The sequence below is a fragment of the Peromyscus leucopus genome, chromosome 2 (assembly GCF_004664715.2).
Source record: "Peromyscus leucopus breed LL Stock chromosome 2, UCI_PerLeu_2.1, whole genome shotgun sequence".
NCBI classification, from domain to species: domain Eukaryota; kingdom Metazoa; phylum Chordata; class Mammalia; order Rodentia; family Cricetidae; genus Peromyscus; species Peromyscus leucopus.
Window position 1 is genome coordinate 147,648,750 of NC_051064.1, and position 15,133 is coordinate 147,663,882.

Sequence of the window (15,133 nt, forward strand, 5' to 3'; positions counted from 1 at the left end):
AGGGCCCACGCTCCAGGCCTCGCCTAAAAATATAAAATAAAATAATAAAGAAAAGAAAAAAAAAAGGAGGGAGGGGAGAGAGATAAAGAGAGGGAGAGAGAGAGAGAGAGAGAGAAGTTTATGTGTGTGAGATTTTATTTTGAGATAGTCTTACTGTGTAGCCCTGGATAGCCTGGAATTGCCATGTAGACCAGTCTAGCCTCAAACTCATATTTGATCTGCCTGCCTCTGCCTCCTGAGTACTGGAGTTAGAAATGGGTGCCACCAGGCCTGGCATATGTTTGTTTTACTGTTGCTGTTTTAAGACATGGTCTCACTATGCCGCTCTGGTTAGCCTGCAACTTTCTATGTACCTTGGAGTCACATTGATCAACCTATCTCTGCCTCTCCAGTGCTGAGATTAAAGGTATGCACTACTGCCAGGCGTGGTGGTGCACCCCTTTAATCCCAGCTCTCAGGAGACAGAGGCAGGTGCATCTCTGTGAGTTCGAGACCAGCCTCGTCTACAGAGCGAGTTCCAGGACAGTCAGGGCTATACACAGAAACCCTGTCTCAAAGAACAAAACAAAACAAAGGGTTTGCACTACCTACCATACCCAGCAGTCTGGGGGTGTTGGGGGCCCACACACGCCACCCTGCACGTGTGAATCCCAGGAGTTGAACTCAGGTCATTAGACTTGGCTGCAAGTACTTACCCTGAGCCACCTCCTGAGCCCACTGGATCTTTTTAAGAATTTAATTTTGCAGTATTTCCATATGCAAAAAAGGATATAGATTATATATTGTATCTCACAGCTCTGAGCTTAAGAGGAAAAAAAAAACCCAAAACCCTGGATCTAAAGAGCCTGCCCTCCTCCAGCACACCCTTAGTATTTTGATCTTTCTATAAATAGCGTTATATTTGTTATGTATTTTTCAGTGTGAATTTGGTACTGTGTGTTCTGATATGCAGACTGAGATACCCAACTGCTTCTCTGCTTAAATGTCCTGGACCACTGCCACGCTGAGACTGGCATCTTCTTACCTCCAGGCCTGGCTCTGGCTGAGCCTTGCCTGGTTACCCTGGCAGCACCCTGATCACATGACTCCAGTGACTTTCCTCACGTGGGCTTCCTCACTTACTTTGTCGTTTTATTTAAACTGTTCTAACCATCCTGGAATGTGAGCTTCATGGGAGCAGGGACCTTGTTTTTAGACTTCATGGTTGTTCTTGACAGATTGTTCCTGTCACGGTACCTGCCACCTAACATTGCCCAAGAAACTAGTAAACAAACGGCCTAGGCTGAACTGTTCACTCTATTCTTGCACAGGCACCAAGGCCATAAATTCCTGCTTCCAAACTGACTCATATTCCCTCCCTCCCCTTTTCCCCTCCTCTCCTCTGTCCCTCTCCTCCCTTCTCTATCTCATTTTCCCTCCCTCTCTCTCTCCCTCCCTCCCTCTCTCCCTCCTCACTTTCTCCCTCCCTCCCCTCCTCTTCTCCTCCCTCTCCTCCCTTCACTATCTCCCTCCCTCCCTCCCTTTCTCCCCCTCTCCCCTCCTCTCCTCTGTCCCTCTCCTCCCTTCTCTATCTCATTCTCCCTCCCTCCCCCCTTCCCCTCCCTCTCCCTCCCTATCCCTTTCCTTTCTCTCTGCCCCTCCCCATCACGGATTCCAAGTCTGTTTGTCTCTCCTGCTTTGCAGCTAGCTAAAAGCCACCTGTTCCGCACAGGCCACTCCTTTGTCCCTTTACCCTCCAGAGCATCTGGGGGCGGATGGATACACCAACCCTTTGTATTCCGTTTCCCAGACCTGATGAAAAGCACCACCTTTAGTAGAGCAAGCTGCTAGCCGTCCTGTGTACACACAGGATGACTGGAGTAGGAGGCGAGTTGTGTGCAAACACAGCCGATCTGTATTTGATAGTGGGCACTGCTTAGAAACAACTGCCAGGCTCAGCCATCTCAAATACAAACACAGTGATGGCTCTTTATTAAAGCCGTTGCTGCCAGGCGGAGCAGGGGCATGGCAGCGCTCTAAGTCTGGGAATGTAGCTCAGTGGTAGAGCTCTTGGTGTGTGTGGGGGCGTGCATACCAGCCGTGTTCTAATATTGGAGAAAGGAAAGAAAAAGGTGAGATTTTTCATGCTTCCTGTATCTACCAAATCCTTTGCTTTAGTTGCTTAAGAAGTAAGAGCTTGTCTTTGCTAAAGTTGATTTTTAAGGTTTTAATAAAAAACATCTATGTGTTGTATAAGTGTTTTTGCCTGCATGTATGTATGCCACATATATGCCTGGTGCCCAAAGGGGCCAGAAGAGGGAGTCAGATCCCCTGGAACTGGAGTTACAGATGGTTGTGAGCCACCAAGTTGGTGCTGGGAAGAGAACTGAAGTCCTCTCCAAGATGGCTGAGCCGTCTGTCCAGCCCCGGCTGAAGGTGGTTTGTAGGGTAGTGAGAACTTACGCAGAGCATTCCAGGCTGTTAACCAGAAGGGAACTGCCCCTCTCTAGGCAGAACTCTGAGTTTTGTTTGTCTGTCTCTGTGTCCTGAGACAGGGTCTCACTATGTAGCACTGGTCAACTTGGAACTCTCTGTGTAGTCCAAACTAACCTTGAACTCACAGCCTGCCTGCCTCAGCTTCCCAAGCGTCACCACGCCCCAGACTAAATCAGAGGAGGTGCCACCCTTGGAACCCACCCCTTTCCTGGGCTGCTGTGTGAGGCTGGTAGCCAGGCTCTGACCCCTAAGCACAGCCAGTCTCCTGGCTTCTTCTCCTCAGGCCTGGCAGTGCTGGGCTGGGCTGGACACGCAGCTGAGACTCCCGTCTGCCTGTCAGCTGGACACACGGCTGAGACTCCCGTCTGCCTGTCAGCTGGACACACAGCTGAGACTCCCGTCTTGTCAGCAGCGATGCAGCTCTGCTGTGAGAATTTCCCCAAGGTCTTCCACGTACATTATCTCCCTGCAAACCCATGCTGCTGGCAGCCCTGTTGTTTTGCTCCCTCTGTACGAACAAGCAGGACAGATCTGCTCAAGGTCAACAGCTAAGTTGGCGGCTGATGTAATGATTTGTCATGCCTCTGTGCTTTTGATTGTGCCGCTTCTGATGCCAAGATGTCACCCTTCCTCCACTGCCCAGGTTCCTTCTGGACCTAGGATCCCTCCCCTCCCTCGCCCTTGCAGTGAGTCTATCAAGGCTGCTTGGAGATCGGCCTCTTGCTCCTGCTCCCCACCCCTGAAAGGATTTGACTGCAGCGTCTGTACCATGGAGCTACAGCATGGAGATCATGTACAATCAACTACACTAGCCTTTACTCCCTGGTGTATCTCTTGCTGGGAAGGAGGACCAGGGCAGCATTTTCAGAAGGAAGTCTGGACATTTCTGTTGACATATGTAAATAAGTTCTTTGGCTCAGAAGTCCTACGTGGAGGAAGCTATTGGTTCTGTTTGTTTAGTACATTTAATGAGACTTGATCCTGTTTGAAGCAGTGTTCTAGGCTCTGGGGGTACAGCAGAGGCTGAAATGGATACACATCCTTTATGAAACATTCATACCTTTGGGTCAGTCGGTAGTGTGCTTGCACAAAGCAGTAAAAACTGGGCATGGGAAGCTGGAGAGATGGCTCAGCAGTTAAGAGCACCAGCTGCTCTTACAGAGGATCAAGGTTTGTTTCCCAGCACTCACATGGCAGTTTATTTACAACTAACTGTAACTCCAGTTCCAGGGGATCCAATGATCTCTTCTGACCTCCAAGGGCACCAGGCACACAGTGGTACACAGACATATATGCAGGCAGAACATACATATACATATAAACAAACAAACAAACAAAAATAAATAAACTGGGCATTGTAGGTGGATTTTTTTGTCCTGACCCATGGCTCCCCAAGTAACCACACAGAGACTTATTAATTATAAATGCTCAGCTGATAGCTTAGGCTCATTACTAGCTAGCTCTTACAACTTAAATTAACTCGTATTTCTTATCTATGTTCTACCACAGGGCAGTACTTTTTTCAGCTTGGCATGTTCATCCCTGCTTCCTCTGCATCTGGCTGGTGACTCTTCCCTCCTTCTTCTCTCAGTTTGGCTCTCCTGCCTAACCTCTTCCTGCCTAGCTATTGGCCAGTCAGCTCTTTATTAACAATGAGAGTAACACATCTTCATTGTACAAGAGAATTATTCCACAGCAGGGCATGGTGGTACATATCTGTAACCCCAGTGCTCAAGAGGCAGAGACAGAAGGATGAGAAGTTCTCAGTCATCCTTTGCTTCATAGTGAGTTCGAGGTCAGCCTGGGCTATATGAAACTTTTTCTCAAAACAACAGAAAACCATAATCAAGTTGAGTAATTACAGAAAGGGGTAAAATATGACCAAATGACCCACGATCTAGGAATGTTAAGTGGGTTTACCACTGGAACAGCAATAATATACTTCAGCAGGGTGGGTGGGTGGGTGAGGAAACCATGTTGTCAGCAGGTTAACAGAAGAAAAGTGGGTGGGGAGGGGGAACCAGGGTGTCAATACACATAGAAAACGTGTTTGGCAAACGTGCACATTATTCATGGTAAGAGCACTCAGCAATCTTCTCGCTGATAAGTGGTGTCTAAGCCGGGCGTGGCAGCACACACCTGTAATTCTAACCCTTGTGTGCTGTCATGGTGAGTCGTCTAGGGTTGTAGAAACCTATTATTTCCTCTGCCTATTTAAAGAATAAAAAGCAGGAAAAGCAAGGTCTCACCACAGCCATTTTTTTTTAAAAAAATTTTATTTTATGTGCTTGGGTGTTCTGCCTGCGTGTATGAGTGTGTGTCACCTGTGGGCCTGGTGTTCTTGGAGGCCAGAAGAGAGCATCAGACCTCCTGTACAAGGTTGTGAGCTGCCATATGAATGCTGGGAAGTGAACGCTGGTCCTCTGCAAGAACAGCCAGTGCTCTTAACCAATGAGCTATCTCTCTAGCTCCCTCAGCCAAGTTTTATTAAAAGCAGAAACACACACACACACACACACACACACACACACACACACAGAGAGAGAGAGAGAGAGAGAGAGAGAGAGAGAGAGAGAAAGAGAGAGAAAGCACATAAAGAGATAGCTTCCCAGGTGGAAAAGGACCTAAAGTAGTTTTGGAGTTTGTCTCAGAGACAAACTTTTTTGTGTTTGGGGTTGGCTTCCTTTTGCCTCAGAAGTGGCCAGTTTGGGATGTCACAGGGGGTTGAGAGGAACTGATTGGTTCTCAACACAGGAAACCAACCTACCTCACCCTTCTTTGAAAGCTCCACTAAAAAGTTCCACCTGGCAGGAAAAAGCCTACCAAATCTTAGACTTCGAGCAACCACCTTGAATATTTAAGTGAAAAGTGTATTAATCCACCTGGAGCCTCTTTTCCCTTTCTGCCTGCCTATCTGGGATCTTTCTGACTCCTAGAGGCAAGAGGATCAGGAATTCAAAGCCAGCCTGAGCTCTCTGAGACTGTCTCAAAACAAAAACAATCCTACCACTTAATGGAAAGCAGCCACTGCCTAATCCCCAAGATCGGCAGCAAAGACTCTTACCTCTTCTTCATCGCTGTTAGCGGTCCTAGACAGTGCAACAAAGTAACAAAAGAAACAAAAGGCACAAAGACTATATTGTTGCCAGTGACTCCATCTTGCTTGATCCCCGTACTCTCTCATTCTCAGGGTATGTCTTCACTCTGCATTCGGACTGTCTTGCTCTAGAGAATGAGAGGCTCAGTTCAGCCCCGGTGGAATGTCTCTATTAACTCCACCACCACCAAGGCTCGGGGAAGAGGGGGCTGGAGAACCCTGCTGGGAAATGTTGTTTTCTGGACGGGATGTGACTATTGCAATCATGAACGCACAGCAGCTACACAAGACCCACACAAGAGCAAGCTAGCCAGAATCCTGGCGTAGACAGGGGAGATGATCTCCAGGCCCTGCTCTTTCCTGAGGAGCCATTGGCAGTGGATAATTGCTGGGGGAGGAGGAGTCATTCATTTCTAAGGATGTGGCCACTGATGGGTTTTTCATGCTCTAGTGGATGGCCTCACACCCATGCACATATGGGCAGCACCGACTGCACTTTGTGGGTGAGAGAGAGAAAGAGAAGAAGCTGGAAAAGGCATGTTGAAGGAACACGGGGGTGGGAAATGGGGGTAGATATGATCATATTTCATTATATAGCTCCTAACCTGGTCCTCATGTAAATATCTCCTTTCCCAAAGGTTGGAAGGAGGTCTGGAGAGGATAGTTTAGGTAAATAGCGATACGTATTTTGAATCCACAGTAATGGGTTTCTCTGCTGATGCAATAAGCCAGATCAAGCTGAATTAATAAGACCAGGTAAAATCTGAGCAAAGCATCCCCGGGTGATCTCAGAGGAAGAGGCAAAATCATGTGGCAGGTCTATAGACAGGAGCTTGAATACCCTGTAGGCATGGTCTTTAGCAGCTTTGGGGAGGAGCCACTGACTGGTAGGCTTTCTGAGGGACAAGGTTTGGAAAGGGAGGAGGTGGGCTGAGGTGGAGCTTCCAATAGAACAAGCAGCATCCTCAACGAGGCCTGCTGTCTCTTCCTCAACATTAATCTCTTGGATAATGACTTTCTGTGTAATGGGCCTGAATTTGTTAACATTTGCAAGGGAGAAGTAAAAGTCTCTTTAGTCACAGATGATGTAATTGTTACGAAATCGCAAGGAATTTCTGTAACAACTCAGAACTAATTGGTAAACTCAGCGAGGTCACAGGAAGTAAAGGCGCTATTCAAAAGAAGCTTCATTTTGCAAATGATTGGCTTATGAAGCTTTAAGAACCCCCGTTTAAGGCTAACAAGATGACTCAGCAGGTAAAGGTATTGCCACCAAGTCTGATGACCCAGCTTCAGTGTCCAGAGCCCACACAATGGGGAGAGAGAGCTGGCTCTGCAAGCTGTTTTTTTCACCTCCAAACATGTGCCATGGCACACAAATGACCACACACATACACATAAATGTAATTTAAAAAATCTTATTTATAATAGCATTGAGAGAGAAAAGGGGAGATAGGGAAGAGAGGAAGAAACGGTCATGAAAGAGTCCACGGCTCTGTTTGTATGACATTCTAGAGTGGGCGGTAGTGACCACAGTGACTGAACGAGTGAGTGGCTGGCTTCCTGGGGTGGGGACGAGAAAGGGTCCGACTCTATGTCCTGGTCAGCTCACTATTCTTGTGATGAGACACCAGGACCAAAAGCAGCCTAGGGAGGAAAGGGTTCATTTCATTCACGGTTCCACAAAACAGTTCATCAGTGAAAGCAGTGAGGGCAGAAACTCAAGCAGGGCCGGAACCTGGAGGCAGGAGCTGATGCAGAGGCCACAGAGGGATGCGGCTTATTGGCTTGCTCCTCATCACTTTCTTATCCTGCTTTCTTATAGAGCCCAGGACCACCAGTCAAGGGATGGCACCATCCACAGTGAGCTGGGCCTCCCACATCTATCACTAATTAAGAAAATGCCCTATAGGCTTGCTTACAGCCTGATCTTATGGAGGCATTTTCTCAACTGAAGTTCCCTCCTCTCAGATGACTTTAGCTAGTGTCAAGTTGACATAAAACTGCCCAGTGTATTGCAGAAGCTGGAGGGAACTCTTAGGGCCAAGAAAACGTTCTACATTCTGATATATAGGTATAAGAACGTAATGAGAATAAAATTAATTGGAAGTTCCACTCAGGCTGGGCATGGTGGCACATACTTTTAATCCAGTACTTTGGGAGATTGAGGCAGATCAGAAGTTCAGAGTCATCCGTGGCCACATAGTGAGTTTGGGGCCAACCTAGGATCCATGATACTCTGTATCCAAAGTGAAAATAAAGTTTAAATTTGCTCTGAACTGCGAATAATGCCTGCAGACCTTTCAGCCGACCTGTGCAGATCTTGTCTGCTGGATCTGGGATCTGAGGACCTAAAAAAATGGGTCGGACTACAGTCTAATGCTGTAAACAGTCTTATTTCAGTTTCAGTGTGCTTTTATACATGAATGTAACAGAGAAAGCAATGATCCAAGGAAGGTTGTTTGAGTTCAGAAAAACATGTAAATAAACGTTAGTAAGCACATACTAAACATTAACAGAGCAGCCCTTTCCCAGAACTTTCTCAGGACAGACTGATTTAAACACAATTGCTTGACATGTACTATAGATTATATCTAGGGAAGCACAAAGAGAAGGCAGAGGGCCATATCCAGATCCAGGGTACAATGACCGGATTGGGTTCTAGAGCTATGTGCAGATATCCAACAAGAATGGATATGTCTTAGAAGTTGAATGTAAATGTTTGTCACAGGAGGCATGAAATCACATCCAAGAACAACCCAACGAACAAAATGCACCCGAGATGAAAGGCTCTCTGCCTTTTTTCCTGGATCCTCTCACAGTCCCCCAGGCATTGTTCACCACGTGTCACCCTATTGACTGTGTACTGACAGCACCTATAATCCCAGCACTCAGGAAGCAGAGGCAGAAGGATCAGGAGTTCAAGGTCATGATCGACTACACAGCAAGTTTGAGGCCATTCTGGGCCATATGAGACCTGTCCCACCACCACCAAAGTCCCCCTAACAATAAATACATTTTATTGTATGTATATTGCATCCCAGTGAAGCTGATTAGGTAGAAAAAAGCAAGGCCAACTACATGTACCACCAGCCTGCCAGGGGATGGGGTGTAGCTCAGTGGTAGAGTGCATGCTTAGTATTCACAAGGCCATGGGTCCAACCACTAGCATACTAAGGAGATAGCGTGAACAAATGTACCCCATATCAAGTTCAGAGATGTAGTACCCAGTTGCCCACTGAGCATTTGTCGTCGCCGACTTGGCAGGTGGAGGAAGAAGATCCTTCCCCACTCGGGCCTCCAAGGGCCAGTGGCTTCCGGTGACGCGATGCAGGTTCTGTCTTGTCTCTTCTCCCTCTGCTGCCTCTCAAGCCTCTCAAGCCTCTAATTCTCTAATTCTTGTTTTGCTGCAGAAACTGCAGGCACCAGCAATCACTCGCCACCACAGTGGCTTTGGGACTTCATTGCTTTGTGGGAAGGTGTAAGGAGCATTTCTGCTTTAGGAGCACCAGAGGCCAGGACAGGGCTCATTTCTTTCTCTGGAAGCTTCTGGCGGCTTCACGTATAATCAAATGATGGGAAGCCAGTGAGACTTGTTTCTATCCCAGGCAGGGAGGGTAGAAGCAGTGGTGTGGAGGCAAACAACAGACGCCAGGCCACTGCCCTCGCCTATCTCTTCCTTCATAATAGACGCAGCCTGAGCCAGTTTCCCAGCGATGGTCCTAGGGAGATTTTGCAAGCCAAGCTTCCTGGTTAATGAAAGGCCAACATTGTCCTTACTTGGCAAGGAAAGCAAGGGCAGCCTGTAAGTCTGTCTGCCAGGTTGGAACCTGCTTTCCCTGATTCTCTGAGAGTCCCTCGTCCCTGCCCACAGTGTCCCTGATTGTTTCTTAGAAGAAAATCACCTTTGAAATAAAGTCAAATTTAAGAAGCTTGCACTAGTGTTCCCAATTATGTTGAATGGTGGTCATTCTAACAACTCAGTGGTACCTCAGGGTCAGTAGACTGGCCAGTGGGTAGGTGCTGCCAGGAAAACATCTCCTTTCCTCTTCTGCTATTGTCTTGGTCTCAGCTTCTGAGAGGCAGCAGAGCACAAGGCTCTGTGACCAAAGACCACCTGTGCCTGAGTTTCCCCGCTTGTACGGCAAGGCTAGTTTAGCTGACGCTTCAGAAGGAGGAATAAGAATGGCTGTTGTGGGGGTTGGGGATTTAGCCCAGTGGTAGAGCGCTTGCCTAGCAAGCCCAAGGCCCTGGGTTCGGTCCTCAGCTCCAGGGGTTGGGGAGTCGGGGGAAAGGATGGCTGTTGGGACTGGAGAGATGACTCAGCTGTTAGCTGCCATGTGGGTGCTGAGAATTGAACCTGGGTCCTCTGTAGGAGTAGCCAGTGCTCTTATCCACTGAGCAATCTCTTCAGCCCAAGATGGCTCAGCTGTTAAGAGCAATTGCTGCTCTTGTTGAGGACCTATTTAGGGCCCAGCACCTACATCAGGTGGCTCACAACCGTCAATTCCAGGGAATCTGATGCCTTCTTCGGGCCTTAATTTTAGCTGGAAATGTCTCCAGTTCCACTGGTCCCTAAGGTCTGCAGCTGCTTATAAAATAATCACTCAGAGGCTTATATTACCTACAAACTGTGTGGCTCCTGGCTTTAGCTTCTGGCTAGCTAACTCCTTCATCTTAAATTAACCCATTTCTATTAATCTACATATTGCCACATGGCTGTGGCGTTACCGGTCTGCTTGCATCTGTTGCTCCTTCAGCAGTGGCCTGACGTCTCCCTCAACTCCACCCTTCTTCTCTCCGTATCTCTGCTCGGATTTCCTGCCTGGCTGTAAGCTTTTTTGCCATAGGGCAAAACAGCTTTATTTATTATCTAATGGGAGCCACACATATTCACAGCATACAGACAGACACCCACAGCCCTTAATAAGTACATGCAAGCATGCACACACACACACACACACACACACAAATCATTTTTAAAAAAGAACTGATGTTTCAAACACTGGGCTGGACTGTAAAGAAAGATTTTGAGGATGTCATAATCCTAAAAGAAGAAAGGACAGTCGTTTATTGAGCTCCTATTATATACCAGCCATGGGCCAGAGGGTGTAATAAACAATCCCTCATCCAAAAGCCTTGGTTGGGGTATAGCTCATGGGGGGAACATTTGAGAGCAGAGGCCTGGGTGTGTTTCACGGGCCTGTGTTGTAATGATTTTAAAGAAGTTTGATATAGGATGTATCCGAGTCTGGGTGGCACTCCATTTTAAGGTATAAAGTGTTTTGAATAGTCACAGGCAGGGACTTTAGAAGCATCCTTTAAATGATTTGTGGCCAGGAAAGGTCTGGCTGTGCTGCCAGATGTGGTCCTGCCCGGTTGGCTTCTGATGCCAGCAAGGTTAACCTCTACTTTTGTGACTCTGGGGTTTGCAACTGTGGATGAGCCACTTCGGAACTGTTTCACCTGATGGCTACCAGGGACCGATGGTCTCCATGACAGCCAGACACAGAGGTGCATTAGTTCCACAACCATTGCCCAGCTCCCCAGCCAGAGTCTCTGTCCCTGCACACCAGCCCCCCCCCCCAACTGCTCTTCTCCCTGGAATCTCAGATGTACTAAGTTGTAGGTGGAATGTTTTTCTCCCACCTGCCTGTTCCCAAATACCTAGCAGTCGCCTCCCAAATAATTGACTCAGAGGCTTAATATTACTTATGAATGCTTGGCCGGTAGCTCAGGCTTATTACTAACTAGCTTTTACACTTAAATTAACCCATAATTCTTATCTATATTTAGCCACATGGCTTGATACCTTTTCTCAGTACAACAGTCTCATCTTGCTTCCTCTGTGTCTAACTGGTGATTCCCGGCTCCATCCTTCTCCTTCCCAGCATTCTCCTAGTCTGGTTGCCATGCCTACACTTCCTGCCTGGCTACTGGCCAACCAGCATTTTATTAAACCAATTTGAATGACAAATCTTTACAGTGTACAAGAGCATTATCCCACAGCACTAAGTAAGTACTCTATCACTGAGCTGTATTCTTAGTCCTGGCCCTTGAGCCTGGACTCCATGGCACCCTTCATGTACCTTTCCTTTCTTTAAAGCCAAACAAAACAAAACAAAAAAACTCTTAAAAATTATTTACATTTTATGTGCATTGGTGTTTTTTTGCCTGCATGTATGTCTGTGTGAGGGTGTCAGATCTTGGCGTTACAGACAGCTGTGAGCTGCCATTAAGTAGGTTCTGGGGACAGCTTACTAAAGTGCCTGCTGAACAAGTGTGAGGACTTGGATCCCCAGCATCCACGTAAAAGCCAGGCCGATAGGCCGATAGTATGCATCTGTAACTCTGGTGCCAGTGCCAAGGAGGTGGAGACAGGGTGATGATCCCTTGAGCTCATCAGCCATCGAGCCTGGATCAGCGAGCTCCAGGTTCAGTAAGAGACCCTGTTAAAACAAACAAACAAAACAAAATAAAAAAAACAGCTGAGATGTCACACTCTGGCTTGTGCATACGTGTGTACATGCTGCACCCCCACACGGGAAGATACTCACACAAGCATGTGCATATATGAGATTTTAAGTAACTTGTCCGGTCCAGAGTCAGAAATGAACTCAGCTGCCTCTGTCTGCAGAGTGGAGTTATGTAATGCTGAGCTGATGTGGAGAGAGAGCAACTCTCAGGAGAGTCAGGCCAGATGGAGTCACATCCTAGGATGCTGAGCCCAGCGCGGAGTCTTGCTGCGCAGTGCTCTCCCCCGCTGTAATGAGGGGTCATAACAGCAGCTACCTCCCAGGACATGCTAAGGATTACATAGGAGAATTGGGATTGCCTAGAGAAAGACCCAATTAATATGAGTTACATTAGTCTCCTAGTTCTGGCTCCCCGGTTCTCAGCACAGGTTTAGGCAACACTGATTGGCAGAAAGGTCCTTGAGAACCCTCAGCACAAGGGAACTAGTGCTGGGTTCGTGTTCACAGAGTGTGGCGCTGACCTGAGGATGTTCAGCTGGAATCTCCAGCTGGGTTCCATGAGCGGTCTAGCCCCATTTCTCTTTCTCTCCAAACTCTGCCCTCTCAGAAACACCTCCAAAAAGTCCAGTTCTAAATTCCTGGAGGTTGTGGCGGCTCCTCCCCTGAAGCTGCTAGCTGCTCAAGACCCTGCCTAAAAGCATACCATACTGGGGCACAAACCCAGCCTGTGTCAGACATGTTATCATCCCTCAACTACAGGGCACATAAACGCCCTGCTTTAGATGGGCCATGTGATTTTTCTCCAGCCCACCTTACCCTGCCTCAATCTCTGGGGGCTGGAGGGTCACCCAGGAGTGATTTGCCCAAATAAACCTGGTCTTTTACTTTTTAATTCAGCTTGATCTGGCTTACTGCGTTAGAGGAAAAAAAACCTATTATTGGGGGGCAGAAAAGCTATTAAAGGAGAAGGTATATTACTTCTTAGCCTGGTACTCAGCATTGACTGCCTTGAGTTCTGAGGGATGCTGGGTGAAGGGCATTAATATGGCCATCTCATGGTGGAGATGCAATAATACCTGAATCCATAGCAGCATCCACCCTGGAGGAGCTGGGGAAGCAGAACAGACCTCATTCATTCATTCACTCATTCATTTATTCATGTCTGCATGCAATGAACAGTGATTTGCCCTTTTCTCTGCTACAGATCTGACCCTGGCACCGTCTCCAGAGCACAAGCTTCATGGAGGTCCTCAGAAAATGCAAAAGCCCTAAAAGGTATGGATGGAACATATCATCACATTCCTCTGGGGAGGCGCTAGAAGGGCTTCTCCGAAGAAGGGGTACCTGAAGATTGATCAGCAAGGGTTGGGAGATCTCAGGATAGAGAGTATCGGGAGACAAGGCCTGAAGCCAGGAGAGAAAGACTGGCAAGTCGTGAGTCCTCTGAGGCTGGAGAGTGACAGGAAGGGAGAGGAAGAGAGGGCCTGGGCTTACTGTTCTACCCCAAGAGCAATGGAAAATGCTGAACAGCTCTGAAAGGGTCGTCTTGGTGGCACCGTGGAAAGGAATCTGTTGGCATATGGCAGGACCTGGAGGTGAGGACGGAGAAGGGTGGGGCGGTGCAGACAAGGAGGGGTAAACCTGAGGCTAGGGTCACAGCACTGAAATGGGGGGAAGAGGTTGGCAGCAAACTGGCTTTGAGGGAAACTCCAAGTGACAGGCTGAGGATGGGGTAGCCACGGCCTCTGTAGCCGACAGGTGACTCATGGGAACCAATGAGGAGCCTGCTCACTGGGTCCACACAAGATGGGAGGGCACAGAGTTCCTGTAGTCAGGGGGGCAACAACCCCTCTGGTCTGGGCTTTCCATGTGAACCTTGTCAGGGGCCATGAGAGGGGACCAACAAACAGCGTTGGAACTTCTGGAACATGACTAGGCGGTCAGCAAAGGCATACCTGAGTGAAAGTTGGTGAGGCAGAGCCCCGAGGACTGCGTGTCCTGAGGACCTCATGATGTTATTGAGCATGGCTCTGCGTATCGCCCTCGTGGTCACCACATCCCTCACAGGCTATGATTTTTGTGAAAACTCTCAAGGTGTCTCTAGCCCCTCACTGGGTAGTTTTGTTACTGGTACTTACAGTAATAGTGGTTAACTTTTTCCAGGCCTTGCTGCTGGAGCAGATTAATGATTCAACTACCACCCTTAGAAAGAATTTAGACATGTAGATTGTTAGTAAGGTTAGGTGTTTTCTGTTTGTTTGTTTGTTTTAATTTTATGTGCATGCATGTGTGTGTGAGGATGCCCTGTAATGGGAGTCACAGACAGTTGTGAGCTGTCGTGTGGTTGCTGGGAATTGAACCCAGGTCCTCTGGAAGAGCAGCCAGTACTCTTAACCACTGAGTCATCTCTCCAGCTCCCAGGTGTTTTTGTTAATGGCTTTGAGGTAGAAAATCTTAGGGAACAATTTAAAGTTTAGAAAGGCACATAGTTGAGTGAGGGACTCGTTGAGTTCTAGAAACAAGAACAAGGACAACCCGGTTATTATCAGCTGACGTGCCTTTCTTGATAGGATGGGTTGGTGATCAAGGGTGACGATTAATTCCTTGTGCCCATTACTGCCCTCGGCTTCCTGATATGAAAACCTGTTGATGAGTGGGTATGCACCATGAGGACTGAAAGTAGAGCTGATTGTTTTTCATAAAGAATAGTTTAGATTTGTGATTCTCTGTATCAGGAATCTTAAAAGTTCTTATTAATAAAATCAAACCCGAGGCCAGTTATTGGGGTCAATGCTGGTAGATCAGAGAGACAGAACAAGCCACAGCTATCTCACCTTGCCAATTCCTCAGCTGGTCCTGTTTCCTCAGACTGGAAGCTTCTGTGTCCTCATCCCAATGGCTCTCACCCGAACTGCTGCTTAAAAGCCTGAAGCTTAACCAGCCAAATGCTGAACCAGCCAAATGCTTAACCAGCCAAATGCTTCTAGTTTCTGGTCCTCACGCCTTATATACCTTTCTGCTTTCTATCATCACTCCCTAGGATTAAAGGCTTGCTTCCTGGGATTAAAGGTGTGAGTCACCATGC

The 15,133-nt window shown here is 47.7% G+C and overlaps 1 long non-coding RNA gene across 2 annotated transcripts in view; it reads left to right on the forward strand.

The window, feature by feature from the left end:
- Positions 1 to 15,133, forward strand: part of LOC114684020 — a 48,270-nt gene that overhangs the window by 890 nt on the left and 32,247 nt on the right. Inside the window, exon 2 of one of the 2 annotated variants that reach the window (XR_005090958.1) lies at positions 13,253 to 13,643. This is a non-coding gene — a long non-coding RNA (uncharacterized LOC114684020). The remainder of the gene's footprint in view (positions 1 to 13,252; positions 13,644 to 15,133) is intronic. The other variant, XR_003733224.2, reaches the window with a different exon arrangement.